Source organism: Plectrocnemia conspersa, unplaced genomic scaffold (assembly GCF_051122295.1).
Source record: "Plectrocnemia conspersa isolate PC_06_02 unplaced genomic scaffold, ASM5112229v1 ptg000006l, whole genome shotgun sequence".
In the NCBI taxonomy this organism is placed as follows: domain Eukaryota; kingdom Metazoa; phylum Arthropoda; class Insecta; order Trichoptera; family Polycentropodidae; genus Plectrocnemia; species Plectrocnemia conspersa.
Window position 1 is genome coordinate 19,874,484 of NW_028277170.1, and position 23,127 is coordinate 19,897,610.

Consider the following 23,127-nt stretch of genomic DNA (forward strand, 5'->3'; position numbering starts at 1 on the left):
CAACATATATTATATACCAAATACCTGTACTTTTTATGTGATATTTATGTAAATAAAAAAAACTAATCTACGGTCTTTATATCGTGTTTCAAAAAGGTAATTATATATATTGTTTAAAATAATTTGATAATTAATAATTGCTATGTAAAAATAAAAATATCAATGTATTACAAATGTATTAAAAATGAGTAAATAAAAATATATCTAATTATAAAAAAATACAAACTAAGCCAACGTCGCATATTGCTCCATAGTTTGTCTGCACTTCGATATTGCACTGTGTTTTAAAAATATGATAGCTATCCTTACCGATACTTCTGATATGAGAGTATTGGTTAAGGTATATTCAAACCAAATTTTGGTCAATAGGAGGGCGCAAAAACAATTATCACTTCTCAGAAGTCAAAAATTCACGTCAAAAGCAATAAAATCGTGTCGGCGCCGTCGCAGTGGGAACGCTCGGTAACGAGCGTTCCCACTGCGATGGCGCCGACACGATTTTATTGCTTTTGGCGTGAATTTTTGACTTCTGAGAAGTGATAATTGTTTTTTGCGCTCTCCTATTGGTCAAAATTTGGTTTAGATATGCTTCATTAGATTCTCACTTTTTGTTTTATTGCCTTTGACGTGGGTTACTCTGAGGTTGCGAGCCCCGGCAGCGGTACTCGAATTTCTATTTATAAAAAATATTATAAATATATTATAAAAAAACCGGTCCCAGCTGCAGTGACATCTATTGGTTGTTAATTACATTACACATAATAAATTATAATTATTATTATAGATGTCACCGATTCCCAGACTTTCAGCCTGGTGGTTAATACTTATTTGTAGGTATTCATTATATCTGATTTACTTAGTCAGCTGATACAGACTTGCCCCATTGTAACGCATTGTAACGCCTGTTCGATTACAACGGAAGATATATTAAAAAATAAAAAATATATATTGGGGGTTGGGGGGGCAGGTGTGAATTTTCATTTAATGGAATACCACGAATATTATATTTAATATTAAAATATTAAAAAAACTACCACTGATTAGCCAATTTTTGCCTCCCCCCCATGAAAAAATTTAAAATGACGTCACAAAGCGAGAGCTAGTTCAAAATGAAGCTCGTAAATAATTTATTTTTATTTACGTAATTCCACATGAGTAAGAAATAACTCATTCTGCGATTATATGACACATTAAAATTATTAATATAATACGTATACATTAGAAAAAATATAATTAGTACACTTAAAATATTTATTATTTACTTTTAAAGAACAAATAAGAAAAAAAAGACAAAAATAACAATCATATAATGATATAATATATGTATTATTTATTGACTTAATTATATGAATTTACTAAAAAATAATTTTTAATTTCTTTGCAACTATTCATAGTTGATTTTGGTAGATAATTGAAGGTTTTAAATGCAATATATTTTTAAGAAATAGTGCTAAATTTCACAGAAAATGCTTGAGGGATGTGTAAATCATCGGCAGATCTAATTTCATAATTATGTAGCTGTTTTCTGAATTTAAACTCAGAATTTATAATTTTCTCTCTAAAAAATTTTTGGTTACCATTATTGGTTCATATTTTTTTAGAATAGTTATAGGTAAATTTTAATTTTTTATATATATGTCTTTCGTGTGAGCATTAAAAGTCGAATTGAACAAATTTTTATAGCACTATTTTGTATATCCTGAATTTTAATTTTAATTTACTTGTAAATCTACAAATGCTAGAAAGAATATGTGTTTTATACGATAATATATTTTGAAACCTGTATAAAATTTTTGACATTAATATGGAAATGAAAATTAATTTTTTTATCTAAAAGCAGACCTAATTATATCATCACTTTTTGTGATTAGCGAATTATTTTACTGCAATTGTGATATCAAAATTATCATTAATATCATATACTCAATTTTTTCATTAATTGTTTATTTGTTTAGATACTGATACTAGTACAAAATAGTGAAAATTGAATAAAAAAAAGCTCCAAAGCAAGAAATAAGATTTAATCTAGTATTTATATTTAGGATTAACACATATTATAATAAATTGTTTAGTTTATACGATGGTTTTGGCTATAGATAGTATAAAATTATTTAAATTAAAACAGCACATTGCAACTATGTATTCTAAATATATCGGTAAATCCATGGAATTGTTTCATAGAAAATTATATGAGTTTAATAAACAAAAGCAAACGTGCAAAGAAAAGTTTTCTACAGAATCGCAAAATGTAAGGATCATACAATAAAAGAAAAGCTTGTTTTGCTAGTAGCTTTTGATTTGGTTAAAATAATGTTTCGCGAATTATATGCAAAACAATTGCAACAGATACAACTTGCTGATAATAAAAATTTATTATATATCTGAGGATCTTTGTCATTTCATTTCTGGAAAAGACATGTCTAATTATTTTTTTAATATAAGAGATTTTTTTATGAGAACAACATCATGTGGAATAACTACATTAGATTCAAAGTCAATATCAAGACACGGCAGGCATCGAAGCATTAGTTGAAAATAAAGCATCTTGATCCAAAGAGCAGCTCTCGTGTCAAAAAATGTGAGCAAAGAATTTAGCAACGGTTTTCCAAATTTATAAATTATATTGAAATAGTCCTTTAAAAGTTAGGTTGTTTATAAAATTGCGTGAATATGTGGGAGCTTTTAACACAACTCTCTTCTATATTATTGTAAAATGCGCAATAGTGATTTAAGTAGCTATCAAACTTAAAGGGAAAATTGCGATTTTCCGTGATGAAAAGTTACTAACTAATTTTGGAGCAATATTTAATAAATTTAGTTAACTGGTAGAAATATTGACACTTAGCATTCGAAAGTGATTTTGTACTGGATAGGTATTCTTACTCGGAAATAAATGAAAACGGGCTTTTTTTTATTGAAGGTTAAGATTTTATTAATGATTAGTGGTGACTAGGGATTCCAATCCCGGGCTAAAATTTTGATCCCGGGATTTCGGTATTGCAATTAGTCGATCCCGGGATCCCGGGACCAGTCCCGGGATAATTTTCATGTTATTTTATCGATAAAAATAATTTAAAATGAATAATACAATATATTTTTACATCTGTTTTTTATAACGTACAATGTATAAAGTACGTATAATTTTAGTCTTGGACTTAAAATAGAAAATAATATAATAAAAATAAAAAAGGAAGGTCTTATATATTTATTTAAGAAGAAAAAAATGAACTTTTGACAATGTATGCACATACCTATGTACATTCATAGACACAATTAATTGAAAACATTATTTTGAATAAAACTCACGAAGTAACATCAAAGCATCAAGTAATTTATCATTTAGCCTTGATCTGATTTTGGTTCCTAAGCAGCCTGCTACTAAAAAAGCACGTTCAGACTCACAGCCTCAAAGATTCACAGATGACACGTGCAACTCGCGCAAGTTTGTACACGAAATATAACGATGTTGTCAATAATAATTCGATTGTGCTTGATAAATCAACCAATCCGAAAAATTCGGGATTATGTTTTATAATCCCGGGACTCATCGGGTATTGAAAATCGTTCGGGATCCCGGGATCCCGGGATTCGGGATCCCGGGATTGGAATCCCTAGTGGTGACCATTTTTTTTTAAATATAATATGTTTGGTTCAACAAACTAATGATTTAAGAAAATATAGAGGACGCGCCTTTTGTAAATTATATTAATTACTTCAAGAAATGCTTTCATATCGATCTTAAAGTTAACGTCTTAATTTGCATATTGATTTTGTTGATTAATTAATAATAAATTGCTTCCGTACGATTCGTGGGAACTTGAGGACAATAATATTTATCATCCGAAGAATAAAGATATTTATAAAGCACACATTTACAATTTTAAGATTTACTGTATTTGAGGCATTATTTCCTTGTTCCTATTAATGAAATTGTCTGAAACACTTTCTCCATTATCATAGACTGAATAAGCATAATCAAACACATACTCCACCAATCAATAGCAACACAAAATACATGAGCCATAGCATAATTTTCATATTTTATTAAAATTATATTTGTTTTAACCATTTTGGTGCCAAGCGAAATTAAGCGGTATATGCTAAGAATGCCAAGAATTTTTTGGCATGTATTAATATTTTTATAAATATATTTAAAAAAAATATTTCTGAGCAAAGAAATATTATAGGATCAAAATATAATCTAGCTTATACAAGTAAGCACCTAAAAAGTATCAAAAAATTTTTTTTATAATTTTACAAAAAAAAAAAAAAAATACAAAACTAGGAACGGATATTTAAACGGTTAATTATGAATACTTTTATCAGTATATTTGTACAAATTAAAATCACTGCTCATTGCTACACAAATTATTAACACCAAGGTAGTCCCAAAAATACAATACAGGCAATAAAATTGTCATCCGCTTGTAAATCACTGATAAAACTTAAGAGCGATCGAAAATTCGTCACAGAAAAAATTACATTATCGCACATATACGCTTAATAATATTTGTTTTAAATATATACGTTTATTGAAATTCGTAACAACACTAATTATAAAATCGACGTTACAATTAATAAGACGCAGTGGTGATCCAGGCGCACCATTCGAATGGTATCAAACCAAAGCTCACATTGCGAGTCCAAAGGGTTAATCTGTATTAGTCTAAAATCGCACACAATCATTCAGAATAGAATAATCTCCTTTCGAATTTTTTAATCGCACTATATTTATGTTTAGTAAAAGTTTGGTATGTTGTTATTCGAAATTATGTTAATGTTTCAATCATGGTAATTGTGCCGTAAAGCATCCGGCATACGCTTACACGCATTTTTCACTCGTGAAAAATCATCGAAATTGAGCTAGTGTTAATTATTATAATTTATTTTAAGCGATGCGAATTAGTGTTCGCTTTTTATGAGAATAAATCAACTTAAAGCCGGAACTGAAAACGAATCGCAAAGCGTTTCGATCAAAATCAACATCAGCGATTGCACTTTGCAAATTTATTAAATATGTAAAGTAAACGTTGAGTAAATAAGTACTAATGTTGAGTAAATAAATAATCACTTTGGTCATATAAATAATAAAAAAAAGTATAGACATACCAAGGATAGAAAAGACACATATTCGCTTATCTATAATATTTTTTATCATTGAAGCAAAATTCGTAATTTATCTCAACCTGAAACTTTAAATATCTTAAGGTTTTTTTATGTGTGTTGTACACTTTAGTAAGTCTCCTGCAACAACACCTGACGAATATTAAACATTTCGCCAAAAACCAGTATTTTTCGGGCAGCGACAAGAAATATTAATACATGCGGCCCATGACTTTTGCACAATTCACTATTTTGCACATTTTTAAAAATTCAATTTCTAAAATTTTTTTGTCGATAATGTCAAAATTGCTGTATCCATTCATATATTTATATATTTACAGGTTTGATTTAATACAGATTTAATGCTCCAGGACACCCTGGAGCATTGTCTAAGAAAATAAATGTAGTGTTTCTTCCTCACAATACTGCCTGCCTCATACAGCCCATGGACCAAACAGTGATAGATACGTTTAAACGATATTACATGAGGAAAATAATGAAGCAGACCATCAAGGCAACTGACAGGAAAGGTGGGACTACATTAAGAGATTTTTGATAGAACTATAATATATGGGAGACTCGTGGGATGAAATAAAAGAGTAAAAATTATGCCCACAAATGATTTTATAATTTCTGAAGAAACTCCGGAAACTATCACAAATGAAAAGTTGACAAAAACCTCTTTGCGAAAATATATGTTTTATAAAGAGGGTATGTAGTGTACATTAGAGGACAAAATTGAACTGACGGTGTAAAATATTTCAATTTGGAGCTTTTATATAAGTGTGTCTGGCACTATTCAAGTTATACTTTGTATTACAGACGCTTCTAAAAGTTGCAGTCGAACCAGTTTTGTTGTATCACACAGAAGCAATGGCGTTAACGTGAACGAGTCTTAACTAGTATTGGGGAGTTAAGAATTGAGCCATATTTATTCAAGAAAATGAAAGGAAACGTGTGAAGAAATTAGCTCTAAAATGGATAACCCCAAATATTACGCGATTAAGTAAAATTATCATATATAACTACAGTATAATCTGTGTTATTATAATAAAATATATATATATTTGAAGTCAAGACATTCATTAACACAATCCTGATTGTTTATTATTATGTGATCAATTTTAATACAGTTCAGATGTACTCAAATTTTTTCCCTTACGTTCGCGATTATAACGGTTTATTTTTTACACTAGGAACGAACGGAGAGAGTTCTCTACGGCTCGCATTCTTCACGGTGATTTACATACAATTTTCTAATCTCATTATTACAACGAACGGCAACAACGGATCGTTGTTACGAAATCGTTCATTGTCCAGCGATTTAATGTAAACGACTTCTGCGGCCCGAAAAGGCCAAAGGTCAGACGTGTCTCCCCTCTGATTTTTCCGCATTTTTGAGGAGCAGCGCTTTCGAAACTGATGAAAAATATGTTGCTATAGCATTTAAGGCAAAGATAAACAATTTAAAAAGTATGACAATCATTAACATGTTGCCACGGACAAAATATTAGACAACAAACTGGGATTTGCGAGGATATTTGTGAGAACCCATGGAAGTTATTATGAAAGTAATATTACTATCTTGCTTCATTTGCAATGAATACAGCTATACAATAGAGTTATCTCCAATATATCAGATCCTTAGAATCCATTTTTGCAAGCGGTATATTCTTAGGATTCATAAAGACTATAGGGGCGTAACTTTAAATGTACGATGCATTGTTACAGCGAGGGGTGCTATTACATGATATTAGTATATGAATCTTGACTGCTGTCAAAACTGATTGACGTATGATACTTATGCCAACATTGTAAGATATCTTCTTAAATTATTTACGTTATGCCGTGTTTCCGAACGATTCCGCACATGCCCGCTGGCCGTCGATTTGCCACGCCTGACCAATAAAAAAAATCGTAATCCGAAGCGAACAAAGCACCGAAATAATTGTCGATATCTAACGCGATCGCATCGAAATTGTTGCAACACCGCGATGCTCCACAAACCTAATTAGACTGGGTGAAAGGTGCAAAAGGTAAGCGTCTCTAAATCACACTCACACACACTTTATCCTAAAACTGAAATTGAGACCAGCAATATGTCTTTATAAGCTATATAAATACACTTAAATTTTCAAAGCATATTTATACGCATCAAAGAGTGTTAAATTATAAAAAAAAACAATGGCAAGATAATCTAAACGATAATATAATATAACATTAATATACATTGCTTTGTGTTGAGAGTAACATCATTACACTAATATGAAATCAAAATATTGTTGTATACTAATATGCATGTTTTTTTTTAAATTCATAAAATATTGCGACGCATAATAAAAGGTGGGTCTTTTCAACATTTTGTTTCGTGCAAATTCTGCGAATTTCGGTCATAGTATATACGACAGAAAAACATTTTATTCACAATTATTTTAAATTAGCAAAATTAAGATCAGTTGCGATTTAATAAATTCAGCAAAATTTATAGTTACACGAACAGCATAATAAAAGGTGGGCCTTTTCAACATTTTGTTTTGTTCAAATAACGAATTCTGTGAATTTCGATCATAGTAAACATCGCCGATAAACATTTTTTTCGATGGCGTAAAAGTATTTTTTTGTTGAGAAGAAGTATCTTATTGTCTCGCAATTCAAAACAAAATAAATGCGCATAAAGACCATGGATTTTAGAGCGGTACTAGTCACTTGGGTATATTGAGAGAGAAAATGACTACCCTTGTTGCTTAAATATACAATTTGTTTCATTCTAATATTTTACGAATGTTCCTATAGTTTTGAAAATCGGGCGAATAATGCAAATATACAACAAAACTTGTCAAAGGCCTTCTCAAAATTCATATGTACATCATTTAAAACAATGATAAATTTTAATTCATTCCTTGAAAAAATACTTAAATGTATATTTTACAATAAGAAAGTTTAAGTGCATCCGGTAGATCGCAAGGATCACACCTCGATAAATTTGGATTTAATGAAAGTTCCACTTTATAAGTCAGACCTTTCACCGCTTTATTTGCCACCTTTTCCTTTTACATCAATCTTGCGATTACCTTAGATAATTATGTATCGTATAAAAATCTCTGAACTGTCTTATTTTTATGAGCATCGTTACATAAAAAGGGAGCGGTAATCAACAGCGATGTTATTATTATATTCTCATATAACTGAACGATTGGCACGTTACAAAGGCGACAACAAAAGCTTTTACTTTCGAATCCTTGATTTAAGAAAGATCTTGATTTGATGTTTCAATGCTTTATATAAAAACGAGTCATGATTTTTCGTAAAATAAGATCGTATCGGAAGTCAAACTTTTACCTATAGTGCGAGTCTCGCTCTATTGCATAACTAATTATTTTCATTTTATTTTTGCCTAAATTTATATTAAAAAAATCAGTCGTTTAATTTTATAGATTATATTACAATATTTAAGAAACATAATTCATGGTCTGCGATTTGAGCCGATGTATGTTTTTTTTCATTTCAAAACCCCACTCTAACCGAGACTAGTCCGAGCAGTTTTTTATACACTCCGCTGCCTAATTAAGGCAAAAAATCCTACGAGATCGATGATCCGATCGATTATAAATTATTTGGTCGCAGTGTATAATCAAAAATTGATATCCGACGAATGTACCACCTTTATTTCGGTACATTCTTCCAAAATTCGACCGAAACTAAACGGCCGAAACAAGAAAATAAAAGTAAGGTAGAGTGCAATGCGGCGGAGGGACTAATCCAGTATTAAACGATTTCGAATTTCGTCAAGCTCAAGAATTCGTCTTACATCATGATGACGATAATCAATCGGATCTTCCCAATGGCGTCAACCATGCGGCAAGACGATTGCGTAATGGCAATGAACCTGAGACCACTTTTTTATAATATGCGATATACATGAATACATCTACAATACACATACATAGATTCGTGCTCATATACTTTCAAAACATTGTTTAGATCGGATCATAATAATCGATTACAATCTTAGAATAACAACTTTTTGTCAATAAATATAAGATGAATGGATTTTTATATATTATTATTTTTTCTACCATCGTTTAGTTTATTATATTTTATTTAAAAAAAAAACACCTTGCTTTGACAAACACCATACAACATATTTATAACTATATATCAAGTTACATAGTTAAATAAATTATTAGACGTATTAAACTAAAAATAGTTTTTAATCTACATTAGATTATAATTATGGATTTTTGTAGTAGAGAAAGAGAAACTTTTATTACAACAAAAATATAAAAATATATAATCGATACTCGAATGAAGCATATCTAAACCGAATTTTCACCAATAGGAAAGCGCAAAAAACAATTATCCTTTCTCAGAAGTCAAAAATCCACGGCAAAAGCAATAAAATCGTACACACGCTGTCGTAATAGATGCGCTCGGTAATCTAGCGTTCATATTACGACTTTTATAATAATATAAATTAAATGAGGAACATATAAACTGAATTTTGCCCAATAGGAGAGCGCAAAAAACAATTACTCCTCCTCAGAAGTAAAAAATCCACGCTAAAAGCAATAAAATTGTGTCGACGCTTTTCAAAAATTCATTAAAAAATATCGCGAAACACGAATTCTAGATAGATTGCAAGAGGGTGGTCGGAAGCGTATGATGTATGCTTGAAAAGACATCATAAAAAAATATTGTTGCTGAAATACACATAAAATTATAATCTACTTCAAATTCGAATATTTCGAGACGGACAGTAAATAGACGTTTGGTTGAAGCTGGATTTAAAGCGTGAAACCCAGCAAAAAAACAATATTTACTGAGAAAATAAAAAATAATCGCCTTGAATGGGCAAAAGCTCATCGCCATTGGACCGTCGAAGATTGGAGAAGAGTGGCTTTCCAAATTTAATCTGTTTGGAGCAGATGGTAAGCGACTGTGCGCCGTAGAAAAAGCAAAAGATTTCATCCCTTATGCATTAATCGATTTACCAAGCACTCACATTATATGATGATCTGGGGGTGCATGACAGCTTATGGATTGAGCTCTGTAAATTTCGTTCAGGGCACCATGAATATAAAAATATATAAATTAGTTGTATAAAACGACTTTATTCCAACCCTCGAAGAACTTTCCAAACATACTGCTGAACCCATTTTGCAGGACGATTCTATGCTATGCCATAGAGCTCGTTCTCTAAGTCCAATTATAGTTTTTACTTTCAAACTTTCACTAAATTAATCCTCTATCTATAGATTACACAATTCAGAGTTAATAAGAATCACGTCATTAACTTGGCTAGGAAACAGCCCCGACCTGAACACAATTGAAAATTTATAGGCAGTCATAAAACAACATATAAGAAAAAAACGATCAAAAAACGAGTTGAAAAAACATACAAGTGTAGGAAGAGATTGATCTTAAAATAATTTAAAATCTGTATTTATCGGTGCCAGGCAGAATACAAGAATTTATTAAAAATAAAAGTGAAATTATGTCAAAATAATTTTGTTAAGATGTTATAAAAAAGTTTTATTTACAAGCTTTGATATTGTTTTTTATGAATAGAACCAGAAAAAATGGTCGCGCGCACGTGTTGAGTTGGAGGCTCGCCATTATGCACTTGCTGGGACGACGAAAAAATGCACCTTTCCCAGAATTGACGCAATTATACATTCCTAATTTTACAATACCTGCATTTTTTAACAGCATTAACGGAAAACGAAAGTTAACAATTATAATTATCTATTATAAATTCAAAAACTTGTAAAATAATAACAGAAAATATATTAAGTTCAATGAGAGGAAAGCGTTTCTTGGTTTAATTTTCAACATGAGATCATTCCATGAAAAATCAATGCAAAATTTTTGCTTGTAATTCCTTTGAGGTTTGTTTAGCACCGATTTCTCATATATTATGGTTGTTTTATTTTAATAAAAATTTATCAATTAATGATCTGAGGAACAGAATTTAAAAAGTAAAGCGGTAAAGATACTACATGACTTGCTTTATTTTAATCGATTCAATAGTTCTATTAATTAAACATTTCTTAAATTATATTATTAATAATGACGCAGTCAATTTATATCTACACAGATAGATTAAAACCAACAGAATATAATGAAACCGTGTGCTAATTTAAATAATGTATTTCAACATTTATCGGAATAGGATAAACAAGGAACAGGAAAAACAAATATTAACTCGGATAAACATTGATAACTAAATGTTATTGCATTAGTCTTTAATTAAAATAGTCACGACAAACTAAGCATTAAATTGATGATAAATTATGTCCTTATCACTCAAGTTTTGCTTAATGTCAAAACCAGTCAAGATAAGAAAAAATGTTTAATGGCACGTAAGAAGAATATTATTGAATATTATATGATGGCATTGCACATTGATATATTTAATCTCAGCTATGAGGAGCTGGTCAGGTGCAATGTATTATATTTTGTGTGTGTGTGTGTGTGTATTTTAATAGTACACTTTAATGGATATATAAAAATACACTTATTATAGTGAGAGCTCATCTTATATTATATTAAATAACCTTAACAACGAAGGGTCGTAACACATGTACGGCTTAATCGCTGACCTGCTTAAGCTTCTGGCGCCTAGACTCTTGAAGGGCTTCCTATTTACATTAACGATAAGCAATATCATTTATGAAACCTTCACCTAGACAGGATTCCCGCTTGACCCAAATCACAGAAGTACTGATAGTTCCTTAAATTATGTTACATATTATCATCGAATTGTCAAAACTGATATTTAGTCTGAATGATTAACTACGTTTATTTCATTTATTGGTACACAAAATATGAACAACTGATGTAAAGTCAAAAACACAATGCTACGTTTCAATCGAATCGCAATTGCAAACGAAAGCAAAACTACGACACGTCTGGAATTAAATTTCGACAAATGAAAAACCTACATTATCACAATAAATGAAAACCCGCTGGTTTGATTTGGGTAAAATGAGTATTTTTTGATGAGACATCGTTTTGGAAACTTTTATCTATAACATTATCAAAATTATAATGTAAATTATACACAGAATAAACACCAAATATCGCCGTTATATTTAATATTTTAATGGTGCTCCTAAGAGACGCAAAATTCGTCAAATTTATTGTAAATGATCATCCGTTAAGCAGAAAAATCGTGGAAACGCTTGGTTATCTAACGTTCATATTAAGACGTGTTATATATTTTATATTCAATAAATGAGAATCGAATAAGAAAACATAACTAAACTGAATTTTGCCCAATAGGAGAGCGCAAAAAACAATTATCCCTTCTCAGAAGTAAAAAATTCACGTCAAAAGCAATAAAATCGTGTCGACGCCGTCGCAGTGGGAACGCTCGTTACCGAGCGTTCCCACTGCGACGGCGTCGACACGATTTTATTGCTTTTGACGTGAATTTTTGACTTCTGAGAAGTGATAATTGTTTTTGCGCCCTCCTATTGACCAAAATTCGGTTTGAATACACTTTGATCAATACTCTTAGCAAAAGTATTGGATTAAACTGTAGACGCTCAAACTTAATTGACTTATCGCCCACTTTTTAAAAACAAAATTTTTCATCGCCCACTTTTTAACGACAACATTTTAATCGCCCACCTTTAGAAATCTCTATTTCTATCTCATTTAATAATAAATTATAAAGGTAGCAATGCCCATATCCTTTTTGAATTTCAACAACATATTTATGTAGCTCGTGCAATTTTAACAATTGCAAAATCTCAATATTATATCAGAAATATTAAATGAATAAAGCGATTAGTCGCTTGAAGTACAGGATCATACAGTCGCATTATTTACGGAGCATCCTTACTCGCTGCTCCCTAACATTCGTCCATCAGAGACACCGCGCCTCAAATAATAAAATTAAACAAAAAATTACACAAGATTTTCACCAATATTATTGACTAATATCAAATAAAGAGAATATTTTTTGCTATACAAATAATTATTTTTTGCTATTTATACAGTGCTACTTATAAAATTAAAAATGCTGTTAATATTAAATATTTGCTTCTTATATTAAATATTTGCTCATCAAGATTCATCCATCGCTCACCGGTGCGCGATATTTCCCACTTTGAAAACCCATGAAAATGGTATTATTATTAGCATTGAGCTTACAGAATATAAAGTGTATGGTTATGAACTTTTAAGCACGCGCAAGCATACTGCGCTGTTGCAAATAAAAAATAAAGTACATATTCAAGAATCAAATGTCACAGGCATACCAGCGGCTCGCCATGTACGGAATGCGCGGCCCTGACCGTGACAGATGTGTCGTGGCCATAATCGGTCGTGCTTCCGATCACATCGCGCAGCCACCACGGACCGCTAATGCATTGGAGCGTTTATGGCCAATCTGTGGCGCGCGCAACTTAATTGCGGACGTTAAAGAGGCGACTTTGCCCGGGGCGCGTCGGAAACGACACGTAACTTTGCGTAATTTGTCGCATTCACGTGGCACAGCTGCGACATTGGACAGAGACGGACAGACGCATGTTACGCTAATTAAGGGTATACCATAAAATTATATATAAAAAAACTAAGTATCTTGAATTAACAGACACCAACGTCATGGTGGAAGTCATGCTCTTTTTCTCTCTTAAGCGTTATTGACAATATAATTATTGACATTGCTCATAAATTTCATCGATCATTGTATATGAAAATGTTTTTTTGCATATTTTAAATCATAATGAATGGGCGCAGATTATGCGCTCTCCGAAAATAATACAACCGTATGTGGTTCTGATGACAGATTTTCGTGTCCAGATCACGTCGGTATGTCACCACTTTAGCGCCCACCTTCCAGGGGGGACGCTGTGCTAGCGGAAGCCAGGAATAAGTGAGGCGTAGATGCTTCAGCAATAATACGCGGGAGGTCGTTTATGGTTAATGACCTTTATTTATTTTAATCGCTCCACATTTGTACTAAATATTAAATACAATAATTAATTATTAAAATGTGCATAAAAAATCAATTCATTGTTGCTATGCGAATTTATTTAACAATAATAATATGCAGTTCCGACAAAATTATAACTGAATATAGTTGTAACGACCGTTTGCAACCCGTAAGGGAGATAATGACGTTCCTTGGAACTATATTTTACTGCTTTTTAATGAGTTTTTTACGAGAAATTCAAGAAACGGTGAATAATATTTTTATTTGGAGCCCTTGGAGTATACTCTTTTATAAAAATAAAAAATATAAACATAACGGTTTGGGCCTAATCCACGAGTCTCAAGAAAAAACGATTACAGAGGCCATTTTTAAAATATCCTAAGAGTTTACATTTATTTTATTATAATTATAAAATGCATCAAAAATTTTTTTGAATAAAAAACTTTTGCCCACTCATGGCTCCTCCATCGCATATAAAATTTCCCCGGAGCCAGAATTGTCATCCGAGATTCATCGATCGCCCACTTTAAGAACATATGCTCTATACTTGATTAAATATTTAACATGATCACATGTTGTAAAATATGTAAAGCTTCACTTGCCTACTGCTCCAGTTTTATTGCGTTTGACGTTAGATCCGGGACTTTCAAGAAGCGATTTTATTTAACTAACATCGGACTAGATATCTATAATGCACTTAATTTAATGTAAATATTTAAGACAAAAAATAGCTAAACAAAGGCATTCGACGCAACTAAATAATGAATTCTAGAGATATTTGAGTTTGAGTGTTTGTTTATGAAAGGTCAAAAAAAGCATTCCAAAAACCCAAGACATGTCCGTTTGTAGAATAGGTAGAAGGTCGCTTCTGTGCATTGTAAAAAATATTAACGCAATCCAAGGAACGTAGTAAAACTATTTGTATATGTATAATAAAATGCACTACATTTTCTATTAATGATTTAGGTATATCAATCTAATCTTTCGGAACCAATCACGGTTTTAATTCTCCTTCCATCAGCGATTATCTACTATTTATATAAGGCAGAAAAATTGTGTTGATCACAATTTATATATGTTACACAATTAAAAATAATTGTTATGAATATTATAGCAATACAATATTTTGCTACGTAACTAAAACGCGTTGTGAAAACGAGTACGATTTTTTAAATGTACCTTTTCAAATAGAAAAAATAACAATTTGAAAAATTCTCAGTAATATAAGTAAAATACATAATAGTAAAAGCATATGAATGTCAATAATAACCTAATAAGCGACATAGTGATAAAAGAACTGACGGTGAAAGTTATCAGATTAATGACCATCCTATTCAACTCAGTAATTAGATTAAACTACTTTCCAACCCAATGAAACCAGAATAAAATCCTCCTACAGACCGATAAGTGTCTTACCAGTTTGGTCTAAAATATTAGAACAAATATTATTAAAATTAGTTAAACCGGTAATATAGGAACTTAATTTCTTACCAAACCAAGAAATAAATATTTTACAAAAACTACTGCTCAGGCTTTTTTTTTCAAACAATGTTTGGCACACTGGACTATATAAAATTAAGAGACACTTCCAAACAATTCAATCCTACATAAAATATAGATACTTTCAAATTAAGATCGGAAAATATTTTCTGGCATTTTTTATTAAACACCTTTTTAAATCAACTGTAATTAAAAAATATATATATCAGAGGCTTAAATACAAAATCAGCTTAACTCTTTATTTTCCGACTTGGTTCTTAACCATATTAGAAAAACTGGAACATCATTGTTCTCCACTTTCTTATAGAAAACAAAGAAAAACACTCGACTCTTCACATAACGTCCATCCTATGGCATTGCATAGCAAAACCGTTTAGTCTAATTAAAATACATATTATTTTTGTATTATTATTTAGAAGTAAATTTCAGTAAGAAAGCAAGATCACCGCACTTTAAATTGCGCGTAAGAAAAATCATTACGTATTTAATAAAAAAAGTGAGATAAAAACTAGGACGACGATATAAATAGTTCAATCACCTTATGTATTATATGTTTACTCAAACAAACCTATTATCTAAAATTTAGTACGGTTACCTATTATAAATTTATATATGCGTGTATTGAGTTTATACGCTCGTTACGATACTATTTCGTAACTGAACGAACGTTATGGCCGTTCCGGCACTCCTGCGATAATTCGACATTTCCATATCACAGAAAAAATAATAACCATAAAAGCGTAAACGTTTGAAAATATAAAATTTTTTATGGGAGAATCATCAGTTTGTTTAAATTATTAGTATTTCTTGGTTTATTCACCGTCATAAATGAGTTTATCGATTGAGCTGTTTCATTACGTTTTTGCTCAAACATGAGAAAAAAATCGTTGGCTTTTTAAAAAATACAAAGAGAGAAATTGCATTTTTGTTCCGTCACAATTCTATACTAATTCAAGTGGGAGTGCAGAATTAATATCACTTAAATTCTTACATACAGATATTCTTTCTGATATTAATATATTAGAATTATTTTCAATATTTTTTTATAGCCGATTCAATCGGTTCTGTGAGCATTATTTTTTTCCTTAATTAAAAAAGATTTATTTATAAAAATTATAATTTTTAAATTTTTTTAAAAATCATTGAAATTAGGAAATTCTATTGCGCTTTAAAATCAAACATTAAACACAATGTTTTCTGTAAAAATTGAAACCGAAAACCGTTTTTCTTGTTTCATCTAATACATTTTTTATATCTGGATGAATCATGCAAGCTTTAAATAAATCTGTCTATAAAGTAATATTTCCAACAATATAAAATGCATTATCTATAATTTCTGTATATTCAATAAAACCAATTTGATTTAAAAAAACTTTAAAAATCGCTAAATGTAGTCCATGATGTAAACTACAATTTTATATTTTTACTATAAAGTGTAATATACATGGCTTTTTAAAAATATTTTTTTTTCAGTAAGATAAATCCATTATTGTGATTTATATTTTCACGTATTACTCGACGGAATAATTTGAGTAGACGAGTACTGAAAGACATGGTAAAAATTTGGTTGGCATTTTTATATAGAAGCAAAAGATTAATTAATAAAATTATTTAAGAAACTAATAAATATGCAAATATGAGTATGTATTTTAAATACGCCGCTAACTACAAGATCGATATGGAAAAGCAGAAAATATATTAAATTCGATGAGATATAAGCGTTTTTAGAGTAAATTTAATTTGGAGTCATGCCCTGCAAAATAAACGTCTATTTGCCATAATTATAATTTTCCATTATATCGAGATCTTCTGAGAAGAGAATTTTCTATATATTTTGAAATGTCACATCTTAGTACAAATAATAAAAATAATATATAAAGTCGACTCATATTTGAAATACTCATACAGGAAATGGTGCTAATATTAACAAATCATTTGTAAAATTAGAATATAAAATCAGTTTTATTACCTAAAACCTAAAATAAACTCCCAAAAGTTGAGAGGTACAACACTGCTTTAGATCTTTTAAGATTTTTAAATAAATAAAATAATATTAATTTCAATGCAATAAACCTTTAAGATAAAGAGTTTATTTGTTAAATTTAAATATGATGAAATTAAAAAAATGTTTCGTCTTACATATGCTTTACAAAAATATTGTGAAAAATAATTTTTTATTTAAAAAAAATACTAAGTTTTTTAAATATAATAAAATAAAATAATACGTTAATTATGATATATTAAGAGTAAATATTTGTTAAATTTAAATATGTTGTGGGGATCAACAGGCTCTCGTTTATGGGGGACCTTATTCTTGAAACTCGATTAATTACTGTGACCAAAAGTGATTATTTATCAATAGTGCGTTTACACAAAGGCTCTCTTTACGACATAAATAACACGCAAGGATTCTCCGGCGCATTGAATTAATATTTCTTGGCTATGAAAGTCACGGGAAACAATATATCACCGGAAGACAAATGCCACAACATTCCGTTATACAATTTTTCGACCTTGGAGATATCCATCAAGCAAATGTCACTTTCTAAAGGCGTATACTTATATCGTCGTTTTAAGAAGCGAGTGCAGCGGTTGGCTGGATGATTATGATTAGTCAGAAAATTCTTTCTAGTTTTAGAACAGATTTCGTTGTTTATGCAAAAAATATATTTTATCAATTATAACAATATAATCAATATGGAGAAATCAGCTCGATTTAAATTTGAATTATTCATTACAATATTTATCCGCGAGAAAAGGAAAATCTAGGAAAACTTATTTAATGTTCAGTAATTCCAGATACGATATAAATTTAAAAACACTATGGTTCAAATTGGATTTGATCCATGTCTTACAGGTATTATTCACCGACCTATACAACTAGTCTATCGTGCTGGTTATATATAAATATTAAAACAATTATAAGTACCTCAATAAAATACACGAATTAAAAAAAAATATCAGAATATACGTATACAGGTAAATAGGCAGTTGAGTTAATGTTCTGTCTATAAATTCGCAAATATTTCAATATAATTTCAACGTATGCCAATATCAATTCGCATATTTTTTGTTTGTTATTCTGGTTTAATTTGCAGATTTATTGTATCAGGTTTGTTCATAGGGTCACGAGCCAGCATTACCTGCGCGTGTGTAGCAAACATACACAGCAATGGATATGGAAAATACCCGTTCACAAAGATTCGTCGAATCTGTGCAGAATCTGTCTGGTCCACCGCGGTGTACCCGTGAGTACCGTTTCGTGTACCGATTTTATTGTGAACGTGGCCAGCTCTCGGTGGAGAGCGATCAAGAAATTCGAACAGACCGACGGACAAAACTGGAACGATCGTGTCTATGGCATTATCTCAATAATGGATTCCCTGGCTGGCGGGGACGTAAACTGACGGCATTGGAGCGACCAAATTTCACGCAAAAATACACGAGTGTTGTCGATCGAGGCGAAATAGCGATCGCCTACAGGTTAGCATGAAGATGGCTGAACTTGAATTTATCTAGTGATTTTGTGAAATAATAATACCTGTATAGTATATATACTCACATACAACTATATGATATGAATCCAATGGATTCAACGACACTATTATTTATCATCAAGATAGTATTGGTTTAGTGCGAAATGATTATTTAGCACATCATTCATTGCAAAACGCATCAGAAACACAATATATGTATATATTATGTATTAGTTTTACTGCTGATACTTCATTGCGATTGATATTTTATGGACATATGCGAGTTTGCTTGTCTAACGACAATAAATTTACTAGCATCATAAAACTTTGATTTATGATTCAATTTCAGTACAAATCCACAATAGTCATAAAAATGTTATTGATCTCTGTAAACAAACTATTATACATGAATCGTCTCACACGATGTGCTATTCTGCCTTAGGAAATGATGACGTAATTGAAATTCGTACATTTTTTTGAAAACTATTTAGATCAGTGGCAAAATATATTTTCAAATCCTTCGCAATGCGACTCAGCAGCTAAGCATTTATTTTTGAAGATGCAAAATATCATTTGAACACAATTTACTTTAAAAAATATATATTTTATTGCGCAGTAAAAACAATCGCAAACATTAGTATTGAAATCCTAATTATATAATTTTTTGCTAAGCTGTGTACTTTTTGTATGTTTGTCGTGCCGGCAAACAATAGTTGGCAAAATGCAAATCAATATATTCTTCGTTTATTTAAATTATGAGTATCTCGGATATGTACTATGGTATCCGGAAAGTTCACCGATTCTACAATCTAAAGCCGATGATTTATTTATTAAAAACCATGAAACGTCAGTTAAATTTTAATGAAATTTAAAATTAACACATAAAAAAGTTTTAGACGTTTCATATGTAAACTTTTCTCGTTTGATTTTTGTTATTTATTTGTCGAATTGTTTGCCAAAATCTAAGCTTCCTCATGCAATGTAAAATAATTGAACACAATATTTAAATAAACAATATTGTGGAACAATTTTGTAATATTTTCTTTCTGATAATAGAACATATTCGATAAATTTGTGATTATGTGAACGTAGAAGTAAAATAATAATAAAAATGCGTTACAAAAACGCGAAAACATTATATAGATAAAAAAGATTATATCAAAGTTTAGATAAATTATTTTACTTAAAGTTTTATGGATTTCTAATTTTTTAAACATAAAGCGAAATTTTACCGTTCTTTTATTATTGTTTTTTAATCTATAATTCTGCAAAATTTTCTCGTTTTAGTTTTTTTTTAGTTCAATAAGAGTAATTTATGCATTCACTTATTATTATATAAAATGAGATATAAATATAAATAAAAAAAAATACTTTAATTATTGTGTAACAATATTGTATAATATATGCTTAATAAATTAGATAAACAGATGTTGCAAAAATTACAAAGTAGAGCAAAGAGAGTAGTTTAAAAAAAAGTTTGACTAGTTGTAGAAATATGATTGATAGATTGGAATGGTTAAATTTATAAGAAATATTGAAGATGAATGTTTCAGTATTTATATTTAAGTTAATATGTTACCAGAGTATTTTAAGTTAGCTAGAGATAATCACTCTGATGTAATAATAAGCAAATAAGCAAATTGATTACACGAAACTTTAATATGAGTGTTCAATACTATTAAAGGGTGGTTAGATAATTTAAAAAATAAGCGCTACTCCAAAATCCATAGTCCTTTATGCGCCTTTATTTTGTTTGGAAATGCGAGACAATGAGACGCTTCAAAAATATATGTTTATCGACGTATCTGATATGACCGAAATTCACAGAATTCGTTGGATATATCAAATACAGGCGGACTATTTATTTATAGGCAAATACAAAAAAACACGCAAAACAAATTCGTTCCAAAGATTATTAGCTATTATTTACACAATGAATTCGATAAAATTATGTATTTAAAATGGTACGTCAATTTTGCTGAATTAATTCAATCGCAGCTGATCTTAATTCTGATGATTTGGAAAAGTTGAAATGACATTCCTGATAAATTAGGCATCTACCTTTGACGCCCTCAATGATCATTGTGCTATGCATATTTTAACAATAAGTTATTCGAGTGCTTTAGTGAGTTTTATTTTTTAACAATTATGATGAAACTGTTTTTTTTAAATCATGCAGTAATAATAGGACACAAATCAGCGAAAGAAAAGATGACCATGTTGCTATATAGAAACACATAAACCACTGCTGGTGAATCGAGTATTTAAAAAAGTCTTTATTCCAAATGCTGGACCAAATCTGTGTATCAAAGATGATTTGAAATGATAACTGACACAAATAGCACCTCAACATCATTACAAAGCATGAAGGCAGTGACGCCTCGCAACTTTTGGAGTCAAAAAATATAAAGCACAAGTACCAATTAAGTAGCGAAATAAAATTATATTATTAAAATATACAGCAGGTGCGAACAGGAGACATTTCCAATAGCCGCCGGATGGAGTGCCAAGCGACGCGACGCAGGTCGCGTACTCTCTTAGCCGGACAGTCAACATGTGTGACGTATCCAGAAAATGACTCACGGATTGTATTTAAAAGTATTTTACAATAAAAAAATATTTATTTCTCTTCATTAAATTACGTATTTTATTCAAACCTCTAAATATTTAGAAGCATAAGCGCAAGTCCCACAAATAATTTTACTTCAACTATAATAATTAAAAAAATGAAACGAAAAAGAAATTGGGGCGCTGAAAATTAAAATAGTTTGCGCATCACTAACTTATAGAAGCAAGAACTAATGACTTTGAAGCTGAGTTGATTGCTATTGTCGATATCATAAATGTCTGCAGCGAAAGATGAGTTAGAGAGAACGTCCCTAGTTTTTTAATCAACTAGATCAGATAAGTTTTGTGGAACTTTGGCAAAGCTGTAGATAACTACATTATAAATCTTTTTAATGATTATGCCATATTTCACATTAAAACATTTTTAATTATGGATTTTAAAAATAAAATTTATTGTGCTTATAAATATTTGTTCTATATATTCAATCAGAAAACATATGAGAGCAATATCTATGCATTTACTTGTTAAAATCAATTAACGGGATCTATAGATATCAGAGCCAGCAGGTGAACTTCCATGACATGAACTTCCGCCTCATTTGGATTAGCATAGGATATAGTAGGGACATTAGTCTCCTCCCTTTCCTCGATGCTATATAATCCAGAAAGTTGCGATACTTATTTACTTAACTTGGATTTAAGCTAAGCTGAATCGACCTAGACGACTCTCAAGAAAATCAGCCACCTCTGATCTGATCCAAGCAAACATTCACTCTGAATCTTCAAGAGTTCAATTTGATCTTAAATTAATCCATTTAATTTTTGGTAAAAAAATTAATTCAAAAATCGAGGTTTTACTGTATATAAAGGCATTTCAGATAAACACAATTGTACAAGCTCACAAAAAGCTACATATTTTTAAATTTTAGATTGATTTTAGATTCATTATTATTATTATATAACTTATGATTGAGTGATTAAAAAAAAATTGTACCTCATTCAAAAATCCAGCGAATGATCCTCCAAATGTGATTTTACAAATCTGACGCTCTCTGAAACAAAATAAATTACGCATTAGTTTGAAATAAACAGACATTCTTATGCGTTTTATGGACACAGATAAGAGTAATAAAATGATTCATTCTCATTTAGTCATGCAGTGATGATGTTTGCCTAGTCAGGTATATATTTAAATCAAGCTGTTCTTCTTGAGATGATGTTTTACTTTAATATATATTTATATTTTAATATGTACCTCATTTTAAATAAGATTTAAAGCAAAATTTCTAAATTCCATATGTTATCTTAAAAGCCTTTGTAATGATGATGAGTTAAGTTTGAATGCATTGTGTGAACATTTATGTTATGGCTTTTGTCGTCGTAAAGTGATCGTAAACAGCTGTTGTTCGATTTAAATGTGCAGCGTTGAGACAAAGACTCGATAAACTCGTTCGGGGCCTTTGTTACTAAATTGGATCTGGTCTAAGTGTTCCGATTCGAAGAAAGTCGACCTGGTCATCTTCACGATATGCTTTA

The 23,127-nt window shown here is 30.3% G+C and overlaps 1 protein-coding gene across 2 annotated transcripts in view; it reads right to left on the reverse strand.

Moving 5' to 3' along the window:
• The window catches only part of Shrm (shroom), an 84,647-nt gene that overhangs the window by 18,532 nt on the left and 42,988 nt on the right, over positions 1-23,127 (reverse strand). For both annotated transcript variants that reach the window (XM_088188459.1, XM_088188460.1), the window contains exon 2: positions 22,586-22,643. The gene's annotated coding sequence lies outside the window, so the exon portion shown is untranslated. The remainder of the gene's footprint in view (positions 1-22,585; positions 22,644-23,127) is intronic.